The following is a 24,212-nucleotide window of genomic DNA, read 5'->3' as shown; positions in this document are numbered from 1 at the left end:
GAAGGAGTAAGTGTGGTTTCTTGTAGCCAACTGCCAGTATTCTTCATTAAAACATTTTGGTTGTGTTCTCTCTGAGGGCAAGATCTGGAAGACGGCTGCCTCCTGGAAGCAGTGCCGATGCACAGCACCCCACTGGTACATTTTGTCTTTTGCTTGGCAGCCAAGCATTTCTTTTGATGCTGTGTTGCCTTTCACTCATATCAGATTGTGAGGGGTTGTTTCATCAGAAACAAGAGTGAAATGGAATAAGGAATAAATTAGAAACAGGACAAAGCTGTTACTGAATTTCTTAGAACTTGAAGGAACAAGAGGCAAAAACCTCCTGCAGCAGAAATTTGATTATCAGCTTCCCCAAATGATACCATTACTGTAATTGCTAAACACTTTCTAAAGCAGTATATAGCTACAGTCATTGCAGCACTGGAGTCGTCCATGAAGAAGGATGAAGAACATGCAGTGTAGGACAGAAATGGGGACATTATTGTCACTGAAAATCATCATTATCAGGAGAGGCTGAAGAAGCTGAGACTATCTCTAATGAGGAAGAAAAGCGCTATAGGGACCTTCCTACATATTTTAAGATCAGTGGAATGGAATTGTGTTTATGCATTTTTCTTAGCCTGAAAGAATTTTAAACAACTGGGAGAGAGTAAGATGAAATGGGGAGTTCAAATGGAAATCCACAAGGATATCCATCTTTCCCAGTGTCGCATCAAGACACTGATGCAATGTCATCTGGAGCTGGTCTGTTATATCTAAGGCTTTTTGAAGCATAATGAACTTAGCTTTTTCAAATTAGTACTGACAAACAAAATAGCTGACTTATCTCTATTCAAAAATTACTCCATGGAAAGAAAATGTAAGCAATTTAGTAGGAGACTTGGCACTTACAGAAAATGTTTGTTATGACAAATTTGTTATTCAGACATCTCTCCATTTTCTGAGTTGAAGTCACAAGTAAAAGGGAAATGCTTCAACACAATCTAGAGGCCACTCCACCTTGGAAACTATCATCTCATAGAGGTGGGCATCATTTGATCTGCATATTTCAAGAGATGCAGCGGAAGACCAGACATCAGCTCATTCTATGTCTTTGATTTATTTGAAGCCAGGCAGACAGCATCCTAACCACATGGAAGGATGTAAAAGCGTTCAGGGATCATGATGATTTTGATTTCTAACCCTATCCTAAAATGCATTTCCATACGCCCTCCCCAGCCTGTTGCCATCTTTAGATTAAATATGGATATCCTCTTCCCATGGTGTCGCGTTAAAGGGGTGTAGCTGATTAACCGTTACGGGCCCGGTTGGATTCAGAGTACTGAACCAGTCGGACATTCACCAAAACTGGGGGTCCGTTCGGACATTCACCAAAAACGTAATAACCACCTGGGGGTCCGTTCAGACATTCACCAACAATGCATTAACCGTCTGGGGGTCTGGTTAGATTCAGAACACTGAACTATCACGGATAACCACCCTCACCCTAGTTGCATTAATGAGAGCTATCACAATGCAATCAAGTATGGTTTATTAGAGCAACAGATAATCAGGTTCTTTTGGATTGCCGGTGATAGTGACTATCTGCAAAAGCAAGCTAGTATGCATGAAATACACAGGTGTTACAGGTGTTCTAGGTGTGGGTTCTAGGTGTGGGTTCTAGGTGTGGGTTCTAGGTGTGGGTTCTAGGTGTGGGGTTCTAGGTGTGGGTTCTAGGTGTGGGTTCTAGGTGTGGGTTCTAGGTGTGGGTTCTAGGTGTGGGGTTCTAGGTGTGGGGTTCTAGGTGTGGGTTCTAGGTGTGGGTTCTAGGTGTGGGTTCTAGGTGTGGGTTCTAGGTGTGGGTTCTAGGTGTGGGTTCTAGGTGTGGGGTTCTAGGTGTGGGTTCTAGGTGTGGGTTCTAGGTGTGGGTTCTAGGTGTGGGTTCTAGGTGTGGGGTTCTAGGTGTGGGGTTCTAGGTGTGGGTTCTAGGTGTGGGTTCTAGGTGTGGGTTCTAGGTGTGGGTTCTAGGTGTTCTAGGTGTGCAGCCTAGAAATAAACGCGTTAAAAGGATCAAAGACTCTATAGAGATTTATAAGCAAATATTCAGATCTCACCCAAAGGCGTCCCAATGGGGGGGGAAGAGAGGCTCAGCCCGTCGACTGATCCCAGGAGTCAGGAGGTCCTAAGGATGTTGTATGTCCTTGGGATGGTATCTCCCCTGACGATGGTATCTTCCCCAACATCCCCTCTCTCTTGGGCCAATTTATATTATTTTCTATCTTTTAGGTGGAGCTTGAGTGGCTCTAGTCAAGCATATCTTAGTTATGATTGGTGTAAAGTTTTCCCGTTTCCGTTTAAAGTAATAGGCTCCGAGAAATTCAGAGCGCATGCTCAGTGAGGGGTGGTCGCACCTTGGAGGCGGGTAGCTTTTGGGATGGAGGTGTGTTTTGGTATTATAATGATATTATAATGAGCAAAAAGTACACTAGGGTACAGCATTTGTCAAAACATGACAGGTCTTTGGCTTAGGGTGGCAAAAAGTGCAGCTTTGTGCACAATAACAATCGAGGCCCCACCTGATTACAGAGCCTAGCCGTGGTGTCTCCACTCCACTCTACGCTCCGTGGTGTTCCTTAGAGCTAGCACACCAAGTTTCCCCAGCGCGATAGCATCTAAGGTTGGGAGCCTAGGGAATGCTCAGATAATGCAGTTATGCCCTACCCTGAAAGCCTCTTCAATGCTGTACCTTTTCCTTAAAAGTGTGAATGTTAGTTTTATTTTCCTAGTTACTTGAGGCATTTACACCACACATGGCTCACCTGCACAAACAAACCTTTGTCTTCACACCTTCCCTGTAGTTGCTTGGGATTCTTGAAGGGCAGGTTCCTCTGCCTTTTATCATTACTCAGAAGTTCTCAAAATTTATTCCCATCAATCTGTCAAGGGAAGCATACTCAGATGAGAAATTTCAAGCTATACCTCCTTCCTTTTCCTCCTGCCTATCCTTCCTGGACAGTCTGTACATATAAACTAGCATTAACTAGCTGAAGCCTTCAAAATGCAAGTTCAAGTCTCTAATAAAACTTATCCCCTTCACTCTGAAGCTGAGTGAGTTGCAGAGCCTCCGGAAAGATAAGGAGACTGATGGAGTTTTTCAAACTATGCATCCCTTTGATCCCTTCTCCAGTATGAAAAAAAAATATTTAAAGTTCTCCATCCTGGATTTCATTACTCACAGAAAGACATGGAAGTGCAATTATTCCTTATTCATCAACAACTACCCACCAACCCTAGCTCCTAGCTAGACTGTTCTAGCTACTTTAAAACATGGTTTTGCAATTTCCATTTCCAGATTGCCCTGGCAGGTATGACTGTGACTTTGCAAACAGCTACAGCTGTGTGTGCTAATTGCTTTCCTCTAAATTATTTATGAGACTCTTTTGACGGATGGGAATTCTCAGAACAGCATGCGATAACCATTGGCAGTGGACTCCTGAACTAGTGGGAACTCCATCACCTGCCGAGGTGCAGAAAAGCCAGCTGTTAGCAGACACTGCGTCCCTGACAGCATGTGCACCGAACTGCAGGGTCAAGCTCTACCTGCTTTCATCTCCTTTTCCAATAACTGCTCAATGGGAAATTTATGTGTAAGCATTACATCTGCACGTAACGCACACCCTTTACTTTTGGGATTAGATCAGAGAATACCAGAGACTGCCTAATTTAGATAAGGCAGAATATAGAGTGTCAATGACCTGCAGAAGACAATCCATTTCAGTAAAGAGGGCTTTTCAAGCTCTGGTCCCAGATGCGGTAGGGGTCTGTAAAATGCAAGTAGGAAAGCTAGAAATCAATAGACTTCTATTCACCACATATGGGATAGCAGCTTTACCAGATTTTTTTTTTTACACAATACATCAACTGAAATAGAATAGCAAACACTACTACCACTGCTACAGAAAAGAGTACAAAATGTATATCACGAGCCACCACTTACCACTGCTTTTTTCCTGAAGGGCTTATCACTGCTGTCCAGCGAAAAACTATTCAAAAAGCTATGTCTAAAGGTAACCATAAGCCCTGTCAGTTAAATAAAAAAACTTCTGTTACAGAGACCAGTAAATTATATCAGTATTTTTCTCTTCCTCTACACATAAGAATAAGTGACAGGGTAGATGTAGTCCGCACCCAGGTTGGCTAGAAGAAGAACTTAATGACTTGAGTTGCAGGAGCATGACAAGGAGCAGCCAGAAGAATGAGGCAAACCAGCCTGTGTTAGAATTGCTGCTCACTATTGCTGTTTTTATTACCTTCCCAGGAGGATATAAATGTTGCTTGGTGAGCAACCAATGTGGCATCTTCATGAGCTTCACAGCTGTGTTTAAGAACTAAATTTAAGCAAGATCCCCAGCCAAACTGTAGGTGAAATTGTGTGACAGGTCTTTGCCTAAGCAGTATTTTACCCTGCCCTTCCCACAAATTTTCACCTCTGTGCTCATTTATTCTACATATTCCTGAAGATTCACACTGTTTTCTGTACAGAAGTCTACTGACCTCAGACACAAGGATACAGACAGGAGAGAGAGGACAACAAAGAGAGGCTGTGTTCTCCTTGGAGATCAGATGCCATTTCAGAGTCAGGTCAGGTATTCCTCAGGCACTGCTCAGTGCAGCACGGATAGAACCTGAATCACCATGGGAGATGTGCAGAGGATGGCACATCATAATCCAGCTGCACGTAAAGTCAGGAGGAGAGAGACAGGGCAGGATGTGTGGCTGTGCTAAGAACACCTGGAGTTTTTTTTTTGACTCCCTTTCTCCCATGCTGTGGAGCTTCGGCTGTGTCCCACCCAGTGGCTGGCACTTGGGATTTAAAATGTCCCAGCTTCTAAGCCTGCTCCCCCCAAAAGATGGGCCACATGGACTCCTCGTGCTCACAATGAAACAGCAGAATGGTGATAAGAAAACGAGTCCTCTGCAGAAGAAGAGGAAAGGGGGAGGAAGCTGATGTTCCCAGCCACTTATCACAGATGAAAAAGGAGACAGGACAGAAGGTATTTGTCTGGATCTGACACAGACTAACGGCATGGCACAGGTAAGGCTAGGAAGTCATTCATGCCTCATTTCACCCACCTGTAAATTATTCCTCCCCCTTCATCCCCACGGGTGTATCATTACGATTGCTCAATTAATTAGCAGTTTAAAAGAGCTCCAAGACATTCGATGGAAAAGAAGGAATTTTTTGTATTTCTGCTTCTCCAAAGTTGTATGCATAAACACTGATATTTATAAGTCCTTTGCTGAGGATAGAAAATTACTTCCAGTTTACAGATCAGAAAGTTATACCAAGGAAATCTTAAAGCACAGATTTTGAGAAATGGTTTCAAGTTGCCAGACACATCTTTTGAGTGCACAGCTACATACAGACATAGCTGCCCTTCCAGAGGGCCGAGCACACCCAGTCCTGAATGTGAACAGCCACAAGTGCGGGCATTCACCCGCTGAAGTTCATATGCTCGGGATTCCAAATTGAATATTTCAAACCCTATACCACTCTGGAAAACTGAAATGGGAACTTACCCAAGAAAACCTGAATGGCAAGTAGCACGCTGTGATGTCCTGTCCACCACATCACGGTGTACTTGTGTTTGGCTAGAGCTTCAGAAAAGCTTCTTGCCACTGAGGTACCAGAACAGGTGATCAGACTTTCAGAAGCATTTATCACCGAATGGCTTGGGTTGGAAAGGAACTTAAAGCTCATCTCATTCCACCCCCCTGCCATGGGCAGGGACACCTCCCACAAGCCCAGGTTGCTCAAAGCCCCATCCAGCCTGGCCTTCACCATTTCAGGGATGGGGCACCCACAGCTTCTCTGGGGAACCTGTTCCAGTGCCTTGCCACCCTCTGAGTGAAGAATTTCTTCCTTATGTCCAATCTAAACCTACCCTCCTTTAGTTTAAAGCCATTCTCCCTTGTCCTCTCACCACACCCCGTGACAAAGAGTCCCTCCCCAGCTTTCTGACAGGTTTGTGTCTCTCTTGTGCTGGGGGCCCCAGAGCTGAATGCAGCACTCCAGGTAGGGCCTCACAAGAGCAGAGAAGGAGAATCACCTCCCTCGATCTGCTAGCTATACTTCTTCTGAAGCAGCCCAGAACACGGTTGGCTTTCTGGGCTGCAAGCGCACGTTGCCAGCTTTTGTCGAGCTTTTCATCCATCAGTACCCCCAAGTCCCTCTCTGCAGGGCTGCTACCACATGTCTCTCCAAGCACAGCAAGCTGCAGAGGAATGTACCATGGGAGGGAGAGTTTCCCTGACCAAAACAATTAAAACGCTCACATAAAAATAGAATGCTGAAAGGAAATCTGCCCATTCTGCACCATTATTATTTTTAATAGAAAACCCAAGTTCCTGTCAAAAACAAGAGAATAGACAATTTCCAGCCAGCTTTAATGGCATGATCTTTTGAAATACTCAGCCATCTGTCACAGCAGGAGTGCTTGGTGTTCAGCCCTTCTGAAAAACTTGGCCCTTCTTTGGGAACACCGTGCTTTTCAAACTCTGCTGTTAGGCCCCTCCTAGGAACCGTTTCTTCCCTGAAAAGTACTGCTTTTTTTTGTGTCACTGTCCTCAGTGCAGTGAAACCTGCCGGTAAAACAGGTACAGATTAGCTTGAAGTGCAAAACTGGTAAATTGCTTCGAGTGAGCCCTAAATCCAAGGATGAGTGGGCAGGTTAAGTCCAGAATTAACTAAAATTACATTTAACATTGCTTATAAAAAGCATTGCAAAAGCCTCTTAGCAAATTTCCAGATGATAATTGCTCACTGAAAACTCCTTTTGCCTTAGAAGCATTTATTTCCTCCTCTCCTCTGATTCTTCCAGCCCTTTCTCCTCCCTCTCTCACGACTGTTGACACTCTTGTCCCAGGTTAAGAGGTAACAAAGCAATGAAACGAACCGCTGCTTACTCACAGAAGATTGTTAATAGCAGGACCCCAGTCTGGGATGGAAAATCAGCTTCCAAATAAGCCTCTCTGGGGGTTAATAAAATCTGCTATACAGACAGAAAAATTCTGCAGCAGGTGAATCATCTCGTACACAGGGATCAGGCAAACAGCGACAGCATGATGCACAGCACTACATTAAAACAGAAACACGGGCCCACTGTAAACACCTACATCTGGAACCTGTGGTGATTCCTCTTCACAGAACAAACATTTTACAGCAATGTTCTGAACAGAGCCCAGCGAAATTGAGCACCAACCTGGACATTTGCCCTTTCTCCTGCTACTGGTGCGTTAGAAGAACATGCTACAGGTCTTCATTTTAACAAATATAGATTAAGCTCCTTGTGGCTCCCTGGAATAGAGACAAAAACTGTGTTACTTTCAGTGGACCAAGACCTCTGACAAATCAACGAGATACATAAGAATGCTTTTTATTTCTTAAGTGGGCCAAGAGGCTTTGAAGCTACACTAATGCCTCCAGATAAAGGGCCACGCTATCCCTCCTGCTGCAACAGAAACCTCAGTGAAATCCTGGCTACATGAAAGTTAACAGCAAAATTCCCACCAGTTTTACTGTGAACAAGACTTCAGGCCATAAGTCTATTCTGTGGAGGATTTTCTACCAAATGTTTGAAAATGATTTTCTCCAACGGAAAAAAAAAAAAAAAAGAAAGAAAGAAAGAAAGAAAAAAAGTCAATTGTTTCATTGTATTTTCTTTAAAGAGCTGTAACCGAACATTTCATTTTTGATTGGGGTCAACCCTAGTTTAAAATTTCCAGTTCCCACACACATCCTCCCGAAGCAGTGGAGCTGCAGTGGCTGACACGTTCTGATGCTAAACTCAACTGACACATAATAGCCTGATAATGCCAGGCAATATGTTTTGAGCTCCCCATACCCACAAAAAAAAATAAATTCAGCATTTTGAGGTTCTTCTCCACCCTCCTCCCAAGCTTGGACAGAAATACATATGGAAATACTGGAATTTTTCAAAAAATTTTTAACTGTACTACAATTTGCATCGACAATGGCTACCACCTGGCTTGGCCCTACCAAAGTTAAGTTACTCTGCAATAATAAAACATAATTCGGAACAGAATTTGGCCTGCAGAACTCCACGTCCCAAGGAGCCCAACAAAACCTTCCCCTTGGCTCCACTCATTCCTTTTGAGGAAGGACCCAGCGGAAGGAAGGCAGCCAGTGTGACTGCCAGTTTTGCAGAGTCCATAAAACTCTTGGGAGCCATGACCCCAGCTCTCTGGCTCTTGGATTTCTAACAGAGGACTCTATTGAAAATGATCCTCTCTAGGGCTCCAAGATGTTCACCCCTAACCTTACTGAGTCACGAAAGAATATTCATAATAAAACAAGCACAGCAAACCTTCCCTTGCTACATCACAGCAATCTCAGAAGTTCCTGACATGTTTGAAGCTAATGGCCAATACCTTGTTCAGCAAAGTTTAAGCCTCAGGAACCGAACAGAACTTCAGCCCTTGCTTAAGTTTAAGCACAAGCTGAAATGCATTTCTGAATAGGAATAGCCCTAGGAATTATGCAAATGCTTAGACGAATCCAGGGCCAAATACGAATTACTTCAGAAGACAGAGAAGCAAGTAGTGCAATTTAATCATTTTTATCTCCCTACTAAGAATGCACAAGTTCTTACAGCTAATATTACAGCATCTTCGACTTGCCAGAAGCCAAATGACCTATTCTTTAACAGTCAAGCTCTCCTCATTTTCAAGCTGAAGATTAGTCCATTTATGCTGAACCGTGGCAGAGAATGACAATTCCATAATACACGGATTGAGTGCTGTTCCACTCACATGTTACATTACCCTGTCCTTACTTCCACTGCACTTTCACTCACAATTGACTATCACAGTAATAAGATGGTGCTGCTTCTAATCTCAAATTGTGTACTTCCTGGGATGCTGGCAATTCATTAGATACTCCCATAAATTGGCCCACTGGATCTGACCTTGAATCTGAATGCCAAAAAACCATGGTGATATAACTTACTCATATTAACAGCCTGCATTAAAGTCACAACGTGAACTGGAGACTTCCATAAAATGATGAATAAAGCGAACCTTCAGCAATATCACTGGAAAGGGCAGCCAGCACCTCCCCACAGACTATCAGCACTGTCCACAAGTGCTCCGAATAAACACGAAGGCTGATCGTGAAAATGCTCCACACATGACTAGTCCTTACTTCTGCAAATACTCTCACAGGCTTCAGCACTTTCAGGGTCAGATCCCACAGCTGTACCGCTAACAGACAGCGCAGTAAGTGCCAAACAGACAGAATCCAGTTTGCCCTCCTTGCAAAAATCTCAGTGAATCTGTAAAATAACCTCTGAGAATGTCATTGTTGAAAATGAATGCTTTAGAGTAGGATATCATGATCCCTCAAATACTAAAGGAAGTCCTTAATTTACTGTGATCCAAGCAGAAATACATAGGAGAAAGTGGAAAGGAAATAATAAATTCTGCTACTAAAGAGGCCTGGTGGTAATTACAGTAGAATTGCCACAATTGCAAGATATACAAAAGAGCTAGCTGAGAAAACATGCCCACTTAGACTGCACAACTCCGGGGACTGCTTGCTAACAAAATACAGAGTATTTTACTTCTAGGTCACTGATTTCAGTCTGGCATGAAAAGAGAAATGACTGAAAGTTAATGCCAGCTGACAGTGGTGTGAAAACAGTAGGGTGGATCTCAGCCCACTTCCTCGTAGATTGGAGGACACAACCCAACTATTTGTGATTAGTGAAAGTACTAAAGCTAAAGATTCAGGCTGTGATTCAATGGCACTGTAAATCCAGCTGTAGGGCTCTTAGGACAAGAAGCTGATGTGATACATACAATTCTGCTGATTCCAGCTCCCCCGAAAAGCTCTTGACGAGTTAACTCTGTACAAACAGGTGCTCCTGCGGATCAGATAGCGTTGGGCCTTTCACAGCCAGAAATAAAATTCAGGTTGCACGTGCCAACCGATTCAAGAGAAATATAGGTGTGTGCCTATAGCTCATCCACATCCAAACTGCCTGGTAGCGAGGATCGCTAGACCACAACCGCCAAGCTTCATCCTTCAGCGGCAGCAGGTGCAGGCTATGCTGAAATGGGCACGTCAGAACTATGCTGCTTTATTGCTGCTGGTCACTCTGGACTGGAGACAAATGAAGATGCTGTCTACACCTCCGTCTGCCCTATGAAAGGGTGGAGGGTGCCAGATGGTTAGCAAGTCACTCAGGACACATAAAGCCACACAGGCATTAAATAGCATAAATAGCGAGGCATTAAATGACACCATCCCTGCTGGCACCACATCCCTGCTCATCAGCGCTCCATTCATTTCAACACTTTAAAGAGAGCAGGGAAATAGGAGATTAGAGAGATGTGCTGCTGCCTTTGATAAGCCTGAAAATAGGAGCAATGTTTGTGTTAATCCTGTAGCAGTAATATAGAAAAGGCGCGATTAACTGCAGTTGCAGGAACAGTCTAGTGCAATCTGTTTTCCCACTGAATTCCTCCATGGAAAGATGGGTCACAGGGCACACCTGCAAAATGCATCGAGGCGTTTGTATCTGCACTGTGTCCACAGCCTGTGCTCCAACAGATGGTTGACCAAAGGATTTCTTGTCCTTTTATTTTGTGTGTGTGTTTTTTTTCTTTCCTGAGCACACAGGAGCAGAGCAAGCCCTCCTGCCAACAGTGTAGTGAATGGAGAGCATTCAGCAACAAAGGGGTGACCTTGATTAGTGTCTAATGAGTACAAACCAGTTGTTTCTCAGCACATAATGAGGTAGAAAAGTTGTGCTATGGTCTGCCAGAGTTCTGGATGTTGCTCTGAGGAATGCTGTCAAAGATGCTGTCTGCACAGTCTCTGCTTCAGGCAGCAGCTGATCCTTGGTTCTCCCACAGACACGGCATCTCCTGCTATGCTGCAAGCTCCCTCTTAGAGAAGCCTCTGTATTGCTCTTCACATAACATGCTGTCCTTTAATTGGCAGCACAAGTGTCAAGGCAGCTCCACCGGATTTGTATCCTGAGACAGAAAACGTTGATAGTTTTGCTTTTGATTCTTTATTTTCTTTCCTACTTCCCTTAAAAATGATGGTTGTATTCTGCACGCAGAATCTGCCCCTCCCTGCTGAAAACAATGGAGAAGGAATGAGCAGCACTGTAGATAAGAAAGAAGAAATTCTGGATCCGCTGATATCAATGGAAAATATCCTCAACAAGTTTTCCCCTTTCAGAACTCAACACCTTTGGGAAAGAAGTCAAAAGAGGCTGGATTCACTGCTGTGAAGGCTTGTGATATCAACTGTGGCTTGGAAAGGCAAAATCATCACAAAGGTGTTACTGAGAAAGGAGAGAGGTTAACAGGGGCACCGAATGTATCCATCAAGCCTCGGGACAAGGAAACATCGGTAATGTTAGCATCACATCCTGGCAATTGTAAATACTGAATAAAAGCAGATGGATGATGGAGAAGGAAAAAGCAGCACCTCTTCTCCACTACGTAACGAGAAATGGCGCAAGCGAGAAGGCTGCAGTCCCTCCACCACCCTTATCTGTGCCTGCAACACACAGCTGCGTTTCACTGAAACTGCAGAGAAAACCGCCCCCGTTCAGGCCGCAGTACGCACTCGCTGAGGCCACAGAGGAACAGAAATCACAAACTGAAGGCAGCAGTGCAGAAATGGAATAAAAGAAGGAGTTTCCACAGTAATAAAAAATCCAGCGCACTTGCAGGGCCAAAATATTTGGGGGGTCTGGGAAGAAAATTCACAATATTAAAAAAGGGAGTGGGAATCACAGACATGGAAGCCAAACGCACAGAGGGTTTGCAGTCTGCATGCAGTGGCGAGGGGTGTTGCAAATGGGTGGAAAGATTTTGTGCTCTTTGGAGCCCAGAAACCTACAGCCTGTACTTCCCTAAGTAACTCTGTGCTGTCTTTCCTCCCTTTCATCTATTTCAGATTTTACCTGGAGAGGAAAATGTTCCGTTGTTAGCATTAAAAAAGATGAAAAAAATGTAAAAGTATATTTAATTTTAAAAAGAATCTTCTCTGTAGCTGCATAATCAGTTAGAACTTGCTCGTGGTGTTTTGTCCATGTGCTAGGTTTCTGTAGGGATTCATTTGCATCTGCATAATCATCTAGTTTAATTATATGATGCCACAGGATATATGATACTGTGCGGACAAGTAAAGAGGCAAGGAGGTGAAGGTGGGGCAGAAAACAAAGCCACCGCATTTCCATCAGCAAAACTGACTGTGATGGGCACTCAAGTGCACAGGACGGGGGAGGGACAGTTGCACGAATATCCCCAAAATAAGCTCCTTCAATCCCTTGTGAGACACATTCTCTCTCTTCTGTCCTAGATCTTAAACCCAGCATCCTTACCTGCTCCAGGCTGTGGCAACGCGTTTCAAGCCAGTGCTGCCATCTTCTCCCAAGCACACTCCCAAGCCTCTACCATACCAGAAGCCCCCACCTCACCTCAGACCACTCCTAGACTCTACCCAAGATCCCCCCATTTCTCCACCCCTTATAATCATCATAGAATGACAAATAATCATTTATACATCTATAAGCACTGACATCATCTATACCAATGAGATCAGGAACTTTTGGCATTAGAAAAATCCCAGTTTGGTCTCTTCCCAACCCCAAACTGTCCCTGTTCCCGAGCCCCACAGCGCAGAGGGGACACAGAGCCAGGCTGCTTCGCATCAATCGCAGTGGAATCCAGCAGCAAGCAGGGGAGAGAGCAGGGGAATTTGACCTGTCTGCAATCAGATCTCTGAGCAGTGCATGCTGTTTATCATGCCAAGCCAGAGTCATGACTGCATCTTTCCCTGATAAATGCATCCCTTCTCTTCTCTCACTTTTCACTGTCAGCAACCGTTGTACTCTCCCAGCGCCTCTCCAGGGACCAACAAAGACAGCAGTATGGGCAGTGGCAGCATACATACGTGAGCCATTTTCCAGTCAACTTTCTGCTCCCAGATGTTCTGGCTCCCATAAGCTTATGCAGATTTTTAATGATGCTTTCTTAGATCTCTTCCTGGAGGTGAATCCCGGCACATGAAAACATCAGCGAGCCATGGGATCTGGTGGTGCTGCTGTCCCACCTGAGACTCTTAAAGGCGCTAGGAGGCAAAGATCGACCTGAAAAACAGAGCAAGGAACATGGAGGAGGTTGCAAAAAATGAAAATAACTCTAGCAGAAAGACAGACAGACCTACAGTGACATGACTGAGCCAAAACAACTGCCAAAACCTCGTATTTCCAAGGTTTGATTGTGTCAGCATTGCACATCCTAGCATTGTGAGTTCCACAATATCTGGATTTGTAACTTCAGAGGTTGTGTTACAGGCTTGGGTGGAAAAGACTTCAAATCTGGAACTGCATGGGATCAAACTTAGAGACAGATTGAGACCATCTCAGCTTTGGCTCCTCGGCATACATGAACACTTGTAATTAAAAGACAAAAGATGCACAGGGCAGAACTAAACAGCTTGAAAAACTGTGGTGGGTGACTTTTTTTTTTTTTTTTTTTTTTTTTACAATCTGTGTAAAGAATGATTTAATGCTACCAAGGTGAAAAGATGATCCTGCAAGAGGGTAAAATATATTAAACTGTGAAAACAGTGCTAACATGCTCCATAAAGAAAATACTCTGGGCAATTACCAACAGACAGGATATGGATAAGCAGTTTTCAAGAGGAAAGCCTCTCTATCTCATTAAACAGTTGCTTCACTCCTGCTTTTTTTCCATGTTCAACTCTTCACCTTTAATCTGCAATACCCAGCTATGCAGCACACACCAAGAATGCAAAGCTGACAAGCACAGGAGGGCCTCTCTTATCAGCTTAGGATAAAAGCAGGAGATCGAAAGGATGGATTGTCTGTGATTTTTCATTTCAGCCCGGGAGATACCTTATGCCCATCACCGACAGGCTAAAGATCTGCAGACCTGAAGATTCATTTACGTTTAAAGACCTGGAGGAATATTGGTAGAAGAGTAACAGGGGAACAGAGGAGAGGAAGGAGCGCCATGGTGTTCGTACCTCCACATCACGTGAAGGCGCAGGGCTGTTGCTGCCACGTGGCAGGGGCTGGGGACAGCCCAGCGAGGACTGAGCACACCCGGTGCTGGCTGGTGGCAGGGGTGGGCACAAACCAGTCAGCCCCTCCTCAGCACAGGGATGCTAAGAAAGGCATCTGGAGGAAGGCATAAAGTCTGCAGCAATAAAGCACCAGAAGTTTCCTCCTAATCTCAGCGGCTGCCTTACAGCCTGCACAAAGAGGATTTCGGCTTTTCCTGAGGCCAGCAGGTAACAGCAGAGCACTGCTGAGCCACGGCAGCAGGTTGGTACCCGGGAGAGGAGCACAGAGGCTCCCAGGCCCACGCTGTTCCTTGCTGTTTGAATAAAGCTCCTGACTAGAGCAAAGACAGCTTGGTCAGGGCCTTCCTTATCCTCCCCTCCCTGCTGTGATCACAGGGAGCTCCTGCTCCAGCCCTCTGATGTGTTGGCAGCCTCTCTAATTTAGAGGAGCTGTGATTTATGGCTCGGACAGAGCCTGTACTTAGGGACTACAAAGGTAGGGCTGGCCGGACCGGTAGAGCTGTGTCGTCCTGGTCCTTTGTATTGATCAAATGAGTGATGGAAGTGAGGAATTCAATTGCATTTGCTGTCTGTAAGGATCAGCTAAGGGATGGAGGGGTGGGGGAGGCCGGGATTTAATTACTCCTCACGCCCAGCACAGGCAGCCAGCAATATGACAATGACACTTGGCATGCTGGCAGGGGGACCCTCTCTCAAACACCTCCCTCTGCACCCCCCTCTCTTGGTGTAAAAGGGAGCAGAAACAAGAGTGAGAGAATTTTCCAAACGCTTTGTCTTGCTTTAATCATATACCATATCCTTCTCTTCATCTGGTCTCTAGGGGAACGTTATGGGCACAGGAACAAGAGAAATGAGGGGAAGTTTACGGTTGCCTAAATCTGAGCGAGAGAAGTGTTTGTGGCACGCAGCACATTGGAGCTCCCGCTATAAACTCACGGGCAGATTTCCAACGAGTAATAGGGAGCTGAATCCAAACATAATACTCAATGAAAGGCTTGAGCAACCTTTAATCAGACTCCTAATTGGTCTTTCCCTCTGTTTCGGCATTTGTCATGTAAGGAAACCAACAGCAGCTCCCAAATGAGCTTTTTAAAGCAACATTTAGGACATAATCAGGTCTCTTTGAAAAGGGACAGTTCTAAATTCAGCCATAAATGTTTGATACTATTGTCTACCACATTTAGCAAATGGTTTTAGTGGGGACCTGTATTTATCAAATTGCCACCTTCAAGACAAATGCTCGTAGGGAACACATTATGCTCTCTGTCTGCCTAGCCCTAATTCTGCTAATGAGGGCATGCCCCCTCCTTTCCAAAACGCCCCTTCTAAAACAGTGGTCCAATTTTTACATTACAGCCACGACTGCCTTTACTGACTGAGGAGCTGTCATTTAGATTCCTCCTATCAAGTCTAAATTCCCTTTCATCTAGGGTCTGTGTTATGTGATGGCAGCCGAGAGCAGTGACCTATGACTACGCTTGACTTCTTATCTCATGACATGTGGACTAACTTACAAATGCAGGTAATTAGTTAAAGATGTTTCATGACAAATTAGACTAATGGAATTGTAATGGTTAAATTAACGTCTTGGGGTCAGTTTTAAGGTCCCTTGTTAGGGGTGATAGTTCAAAATGCAAGCCGTCAGACTCTGGGAAGTATTCAGTTTCTTTTAATAAAGTGCTTCTTTTGCATGTGAAAAGCCAAGGACATAACTGCCGAGATAGGGCCTGATCCAAGGGAAACAATCTGGCTGGCAGTTTCAGGATAAGGCAGTCTCCCCAGTCCTGCCCCCAAACTTTGTCCTGTAGGCAAGATATGCAGTGGAGAAGAGCAGCAAGGATGACGAAGGATCAAAGCATGCAGCTTTGCACTGCTATGAACGCTAATCTCTCGCTCTCCCCTTGCACCTTTCAACTGAAAATTTCATCTGACATCCTTCTTCAGGGAGGAAGTTAATTTTGCAAAATCAAACAGTCCAACATAAATTAAACAGATAAATCATGTCCTGTTACCCGCATCCTTCCTCCAGGAGGAGCCTGTGAGGCTCTCCCTGTAGGCTCTTCTAACAATAGAGCTGCTTGTTAACTCCCGCACAATGCTAAGGACAAATGGGAAAGGAAGAGACAACAAAATGGAAAACATCACTCTGCAGTTTTGTCAGTCCCTGGTGAGCCCATGTCTCGAGCAGTGCATGTGATTCTGGTCATGCCATCTCAAAGACGTAGAGTTAAGAGAGGCAGCAAGAGCATCAGAGGTAGCAAATGGCTCCTAAACCTGAAGGGGTGTCATAGGCAAGGACTTGATTGCTTATCAGACAGCTCAACTTGGATGTGATTGAGATATTTAACAAGGAGCTGAATGGAGAAAGCAAACAGGGAATAATTACTCTTTGATCTTTATAACACCCAATAAAATTATCTGAAAGCATGCCTTAAAAAAAAAAAAAAAGGCAACCCTTTTTACACAATGGGTAGTGGAATGTGGAGGTCAATGTTTCAGTGTTAGAGAGTCCAAAGGAATAAATGGGTTCAAAAATTTAGATAAATCCAAGGAATCCACTGACAGCCATTAAATATGGCAGTCCAGATGCAGCGTGGTGCTCAGGAATTGCCTCCATGCAGTGTAGCAGAAGCTGGAAAGACCCATCAGAAAAAGTATTCTGGTCTTTGTGTCCCCTTTTGTGCTCTTTTCTTACTCTTCCAGTACCAGCACTCTCCGAGACAGGCCACCAGGCTGGACAGGGCTTTGTTCTGACTCAACAGGCTCACTATCATCAGCTGATCTTGAGTCTCTCCTCATTGCAAACAGAAAACTAATTAGTCACAGATAAGGTTAAGTCTACTTCCCTGCAAAGGCAGCCCTGACCTCTGATGGCCATCTAAAGGAACAGCGTGATTTTCAGGGAGACATCTCCATCTAAAGGAACAGCCCGATTTCAGGGCAGTGGCTCCCAGCCTGGGTTCCAGTGGTGATGAGGGGCACGGGCACGTACAGGGACATACATGTACATATGTATGTGACCAGGAGTGAGATGAGGTCCCTCATCACGCAGCCTCCATTTTTAGCTCAAAGCACACGCTTTGATCTTTCTTTTTCCAACATAAACACAGAGCAGAGTACACATTTAGACAGACAGTCCCTGCTGAAACAAGCTGCTCTACTCCCTGCCTGGGCAGAGAACAAGACAGCAAATGACACGAGGCAGCTGTTAGCTCTGCTGCTGAAACCACAGCCTTTGGATGTCATGGCAGAAAGCACGGTGCAAAGACCTTTACAGAACAGAATAACTCGGGTTTCTGTGTTCAGGAATCCTTCCAGAGCCAGCCCAAGTTGCTGTAGCAGCCATAGTACCCTGCACTGCTGCCTGCCTCTTGAAACTGGGATCAGTCTACTGAATTCACCTTAAAAAAAAAAAAAAAAAAGGTGGGTGGGGGAGAACCCATGGTAAAAGAATGGAGCCTACTATGACTTGGTACCTCTGCTTGGCCTTCTGCCTCTTTGCCAAATGTTGTCCTCCCCTGCCCCACACTGACGGCAGGCTGTATGAGGGAGGAGACTGCTGCCTCCTGCAGCCCAGCCAGAGCACCCAGCCGCAGCACGTCAGGCAACCCACAGGTGACTGGCCTCGGCTGAATCTCAGTTCAATCCCATAATACGCCCTGCTCACAGCCCTGTCTCCCTCCTTGGGGATCTACATAGCCCAGGAGAACGCCCTCCGTTGGGTACTTCGCAGGCCGGCAGCGGGCACTGCCTGAGTTCTAGGAGCTGATGACGGGGTCCCACGGGTGGTGCATTACCAGCCTGAAGCAGATGAAACAAATCCACTTGGGAGTCGTGGTGCTGGAGCTCGTGCTATGGCAGCTCATGCAGTCAGCTCTGGAGCTCCCAGAACATCAGCAAAATGTCACTGTCATTGCTCCTCTTCTCTCGCACCCACCGGAGGCACCCCGTCAGTACCCAGCAGGGACGGCTGCGCGAGGTGAGGTTCCTTCCACTTTCTCCCAGCACACGCATTGCAGAGTAACAAGCCGGTCTTTGTGCTTAAAAAGAAATTATCAGATTAACATCAAAGGAAAAAAAAAAAAAAAACAACACATTGTAATACAGTTATTACATTTCTTTTCAGGACAAAGACAGTAGTAGTGGAGAATGCAGGTATTTCGTGTGGATGTATGGTGTAAGATGTAAGATGTAAGGAGGAATAAGCTGAGACAAACAAACATCCACTCAGCGTCTTGACTTCCAGTGTCATTCATTTCCCTAATTCCTGGCACTTGTCATTCATGCCCTTTTCATATAAGCATCAGGACAAAATGACGGATGCAAACGCACCGATTTTCCTCCACAGACAAAACCCGGATTTAAGAGCTCATTAATAGAACATGCAGAATTCATTACATCGTGCGCTCTTGTAAATATGCATGCACACCATCTTTTTATATCATTTCATGTACATGAAATAGTAACAAGTAGTAAACATAAAAATATAAAACGAGAACCTCATGTTATTACTACACTACAGTTTTTGTGCTTTATGGGAGAGCTGTTAGTGCTAATAGCTAGAGGAGGATACACACAAGTCACTCCGAGTTTTGCGAGGACTAATTAAGTTCTGCTGGTTTCTCTTATAGCGATAGGACTACATGGACCTTGAGCTTAAGACAGAAGTGCATAACGCTTTATCTTCTACATAAGAAAGAGTAAATACCTCCCATTAGTGGAATAGTAACAGCTGTTAACTCTGCAGAGCATATATGTGTTATTTTGAAATGTCTGTAGGTAAAGAAGATATTTCAGCCTCAAGTATCCTTGTAAGTCACTCATGTAAGCTATATTTTGCAATAAGGTTGTAAAGTTAATGTTTGAACATTTTTGTCTCGGTATTACTATACAGAAGTGATAACAGTATGCAGTTATCAAACTAAGTATTAGGTAATACATATAACCAATAGATAAAATATAAAAAGTAATTTGAATAGTGAATACTATATCAAACATAATGTCTACCCTTAATTTTGCTTTGAGAGAGACAGAAAACAAGGCTATGCAAGTGTTTGCCTTTTTTAGAATACTCACTTAGCACTAGTAATAAATGATAATAAGCTGCTATCTTGTTTGCTTTGACTGCGCAAAGACACAGATATTTCCTAAAATAACTGGTACTTCCATGTAAGACAAAGATCATTGGAATCACAGAATCGCAGAACCAGTGGTTGGAGGGGGACCTCTGGAGATCCCCAGCCTACCAACCCGTTCAAAGCAGGACTGCTGCCAACACCAGACCGGGTCAGCCATGGCTTGGGCTGGCTGCATCTTAAAAATGCCCAAAGATGGAGATTTCACAGCCTCTTTGGCCATTCCAGTGCTACACTACCCTCATTATGAAGAAATCAAGGAAAACAAAGTTTCTTGAGAGTTGTACTATCTCCTGGAGACCAATAAAGGTCAACTAAGTTTAGTCTGATGACAGAGACTCTCCCTAAATGTCTTGTCTCACTGCTAGTTCTCACAGCTACAGCAAAACCCAATTACGGACAGCATGCGACTGGCTTATCACTGTTTTATCTCCACATTCCCAACAACATGCAATATTTCAATCTCTCACCAGTGAATGCATCCTCACAATAACCTTCTGATGGTTCTATCTGATGGGAGGAGAACTGAGGTGAACAGCAACTGTGTATTCAATTACAGAGCACATCCACAACAAAGCCAGGAGCTGAACCCAGACTTCCTACACGCTACCTAGCTGCTTTAACCACAGGACCACTCTGTTGCTACTCTGTCTTCCTTTTCCACAAGCTACCACAAATATAAGTTACAAAAGGCTGAAACAACCCTCTGTGGGCAGCATCAGTGGTGAGAGCAAACTGTTTAATAAAAAGGAAGTACGGAGATAATGGCATTTGTCAGGATCTGAAGTTTAGACTCTTTGCTACCTAAGAAAGAAGCACACTTGACAATCACTACAACCGTGGAGCTCACCTGGATCTCAATCTACCACTATTTGGCACCGTCTTCACCGAGATGAATCCCACGTTTCCTCCCAGAGAATGTAAAATGTGGGCTTTACTCACACACTGACTTCGAATTTCCCTAACAGTTCAAAGATCCCACAGGAGCTCTCAGAAAGGGTTTGATCTTTAAGGGAACATCTGAAAATGACAGGCAGGTGATGGGGATGGAAATGCAGCAGTAGGGGTGGCAGAAGCACGATTCATTGCAAATATTTACATGCCTAACGTGAACCAGTTGAAGCATCATTCACAGTCTTACCTGGAGAGCAAAAGAACAGCCAGGACTCTGTGCTCATTTCCTATCATTTTGTTTCCCATCATTGTTTTGTCGCGGTGTCAGCTCATGTAACAGCAGGAGCTGGGTTCGTGGAATCGGGATTTCCTCCTAAGAGTGGGACCACTCGAGCCCCTGCAGTGGAGCTATTCTGAACCTACAAACCCTCTTTGCGTTCATCTTGAGAGTGATAGCTGAAAGACACTGGATCCCATTACTATCTCTAAACACACAAGTCCCCTGTTAGCCAAGATCACACAGTGCCCCTTTTACCGCAGCAATGTAAACATTTACTGAGAGAAGACAGGGAAATATGATCTGACACAAGAAGATTAAGCTGTATGGGTTTTTCACAGGAAGCCAAGTTCTTTAGCTGTCACATAGAAGCCACAGAGTGACGCCTATTGTTTCTTAAAGAGTAATTACTTCTGATTGCTTCCGAGTACACTAATTTGTCTTAATACAGAATGACAGCATAACCCTGAGTAGTGGGTAACTACATCACTTTACCTGTGTACAGGTTTTCTGGGGCTGGCGAGTATGCTCACACTGCAGGAGCAGCACATCTTTCTGCAGGACGTTGTGCATCCACTCAGCAGCTCTGAGCCCGAGCAGAGGCAAAACCTGCCACCTCGCCCAGCTTAGCAGTGAGAAGGGAGCTCAGAAACTCACGGCTGGTCAGGCACGGGGCTGGCTCCACAGACAGCACCAGCACCACTGAGCGATACAGCAGAGGAGACCAAAACCAGGCAGTTCTTAGGAAGGGAACAGATGAAGAACAATAGGCCTGCAATTGGCCATTTTTCAACCTGCTCTTATTCTATTTTTATATACTTCATATATATACTACCACTGTCTGAATCCCTTCTTGCACATATGAAAAGCCTTTTGCTAATTCGACTGAAAAAATATTATTTGCAGTAGTTCGAGGGAGGCAGGAATAGAGAGGCAAAACTTGCTCCTTCACAAAATTGCTGGAAAGGTCAGAACACATCCTGGGCCCCAGTCTAAGTCCTAGTCCTCAGGGATGAGTTGCTACATCCCCATTTCACATGCTTGTTGCACAGCAAGAGGAACCTCTGCACTAATCGAAGGATCCTGCCTTGTCATTGCTTTGCGCTCTGTGCTGCAGTCAAGTAAGGAAAACATGGGGATTTGTCAAACTGGAAGCTGAACAAAACATTCAGGTTAGGTCACTCAGGGCACTTTGTTGTCATTATTTTCAAACATTTTGTTCCTATTTATTTTTTTCCTTTTTCATTTAATTTTTCTGGTCTCCATTTTCTGAAACCTCACAGTGGGAAGTAGCTTCAACTAATATAAAAACATGAAGATTTCTGTTTCCAAAATGCCAAAATACCCTGTCATGCACATTCTGACAAAGCAGCTCCATGCTTTGGCTGAGTTAAGAGTAGTGGGAAAGGATCCTGCTTTATGAATCATTTCAATTTTGACAAATTAGGATTTTTCCTAATTTTTAGTCTGTCAGCATGTCACAGTGATGCATCACAGTCAGTACAGCTACCAAGTAACTAAAATGTCAGCTTCCTACGCTGCCTAAGTGACCAAAGCACAGGGAAGCAGAGAAGAGGTCCCTATGATCTGTGCATAGAAATTTCTGGGACCATTATCTCCACTTTGTCGTCAAACCAAATTCTAAGTGCACTCAGTACAAGCACCCGTCCATTGTATAGCAGCCACGGTCTAACATGCCAAAAGCAAATGGCATTTCAGCGTCACTTCAGTTAGTTACTCTGAAAACTTTGCTAGAGTAGCAAAGAAAGTTGGCTGAAAGCCACATGAAATCATAAAAGGAATCTCATGTATAATTTTTAGTAAGAATCCATTGATCTAATTCTACCTAATACTAGAACATGAGATTTATTTTTCCTCTCGACATTAGAGAGTTGGCTGAATTTAAAAACAATAAAAATAAACATCCAAATGTGATGACTTCTTAAAATAAAGCATTGAAAATAAAATTATAGAAAAGTATTAAAAATAAATGTGTATTTCTTCTGGAAAACAGCATTTCCAGATTTGAATTATGCACTGTGAAATAAAAGAACATAATAAATGTCTCTCTTCATTTGTGTGGGCTTCATGATAAAAAGAACTGATGATAAATAGGCCAAGATTGAAAAAAAACAAGTGGATGCTACGGTTTGGAGGTCTTGTTTTGCTATAAAAGCCATAAAATAATAAATCAGCATTAACATAAACACATCTCCTCCTCTTCTCCAAATGAGTTAATTGTTTTATATTCTCAATAAAAATGTAATGTTACAGATGGCATTTCCTTTCCTTCAATCAAACCTAAGGTCATCCTATCGATGGCAGCAGAGTTCTCGGGGTAGCTTAGAGCCACCAGGTCCATTTAAATACCTAACTCTGGAAAGCGCCTTTCAATAAGATCTGTGACACCAGTTGCTGTTATTCAGTGTTTCCAAATACAGTCTCACCATAAAAGTTATTTACCGGCTTCTTACACTGCAGTTTATCACAACCTTCATTATTCCCTATAGGAGTCACAGTAAATCACCCAGCTGACAGCTCAAGCGATCCACTTCCCTGCCTACCGGTGCTTCTGAAATAATCAAGGCCCAAACCGCCTCCTATAAAGCTTCCATTTAATCAGTGCTGACATGCACCTTAGATTGCACTTCAGAAGGTGCCAGGAGCACCTCCAGGGTTTGTGGTTTATCCCCCAGCAGACAGGCGGCTGTTCTGCTGGCAGGCTGTGGTGATGAACCCGGCTAGTCACAGGGAAAGCACGGGGGGGATTGGTTTACCTCCCGAATCTGCTCTCACCTTTACAGCTCTGACCCAAGTACCCACTGGGGGGAAGAGCAGGGAGGCCGTGGTGCTACCTGGTTTTACCACAAGTGAGCAACAAGAGAAAAAACAAGGCTTTACGGGGCTGCCAGGTGGCCTTCAGGAGCAGGTTCTGCACCTGAGCCCCTGCCTGCACGTAACGTGCCTGCTCATTTGACTGTCCTGGGCAGAGGATGGATATTCTTTGCTGAGAAAAGCGGTGTCAGCAGAAACCAGTTTTCATCCAGACATAGTTTATGCAGTACGAGAAACTAGTTTGAAGTATATTGGCAAAGGCTCGCTGCTCTTCTGCCAATACAAGCCGTGTCTCCACGAGGGAGCTCTGCCCCCGCTGCTCCAGCAGTCAAGAAGCCCTGCGGACAGACTGACATACACACAAAGAAACTCCCCTGACTTCAGTGGCGCTAGTATGGATTTATCCTGATACAAGTGTGAAATAGATACTGGCCCTCCGCTCGTTCTTTGGCACTTGAAAGGTATCCTGAAGAACCACAAGAATCAGTGCCGTAAAAGCAGACAGAAAATATTAACACATCCGTCCTTACGCCCCATAAAAATCAACAATGCACTGAAGGAATAATCACTAAAAGTTTCAGGCAAAAAAAAATTTCTTTTGTTGAATGACTTTTGATAAAAAGTGAAGATTTCCCCCCAAAATCATTTTGTCAAGAATCCAATTTTCCACTGAAAAGCATGATAGACTATCCCTCACTGATGACAGTTGCCACAGCCAGTGTGCAACAGATGAATCGACGAAGCAAGAAAATAGCATGTTCTCCAATGGAACAAAAAGAACAGGCAGCATTGCCCCGGACACCATGCTAATATCAGTTTTTGATCTCACTACGGCAGTGTTTCCTGCGAGAGAAGTACAGCTGACATGGCGCGCCGCAGGCTGCTTTTCAACACCTTCACACTTGCTGCTCTCACTCAGAAAACTGTCGAGAGGGAA

General features: G+C 44.4%; 1 long non-coding RNA gene across 1 annotated transcript in view; it reads right to left on the bottom strand.

Moving 5' to 3' along the window:
• Window positions 1-17,604: 17,604 nt before the first annotated feature.
• LOC110353630 (uncharacterized) overlaps window positions 17,605-24,212 on the bottom strand; it is a 100,948-nt gene continuing 94,340 nt past the window's right edge. Inside the window, exon 6 of the long non-coding RNA XR_011811512.1 lies at window positions 17,605-18,174. This is a non-coding gene — a long non-coding RNA (uncharacterized lncRNA). The remainder of the gene's footprint in view (window positions 18,175-24,212) is intronic.

The sequence above is a fragment of the Anas platyrhynchos genome, chromosome 9 (genome assembly GCF_047663525.1).
Source record: "Anas platyrhynchos isolate ZD024472 breed Pekin duck chromosome 9, IASCAAS_PekinDuck_T2T, whole genome shotgun sequence".
Taxonomy (NCBI): Eukaryota; Metazoa; Chordata; class Aves; order Anseriformes; family Anatidae; genus Anas; species Anas platyrhynchos.
This window is presented reverse-complemented; position numbering and strand designations above follow the sequence as displayed.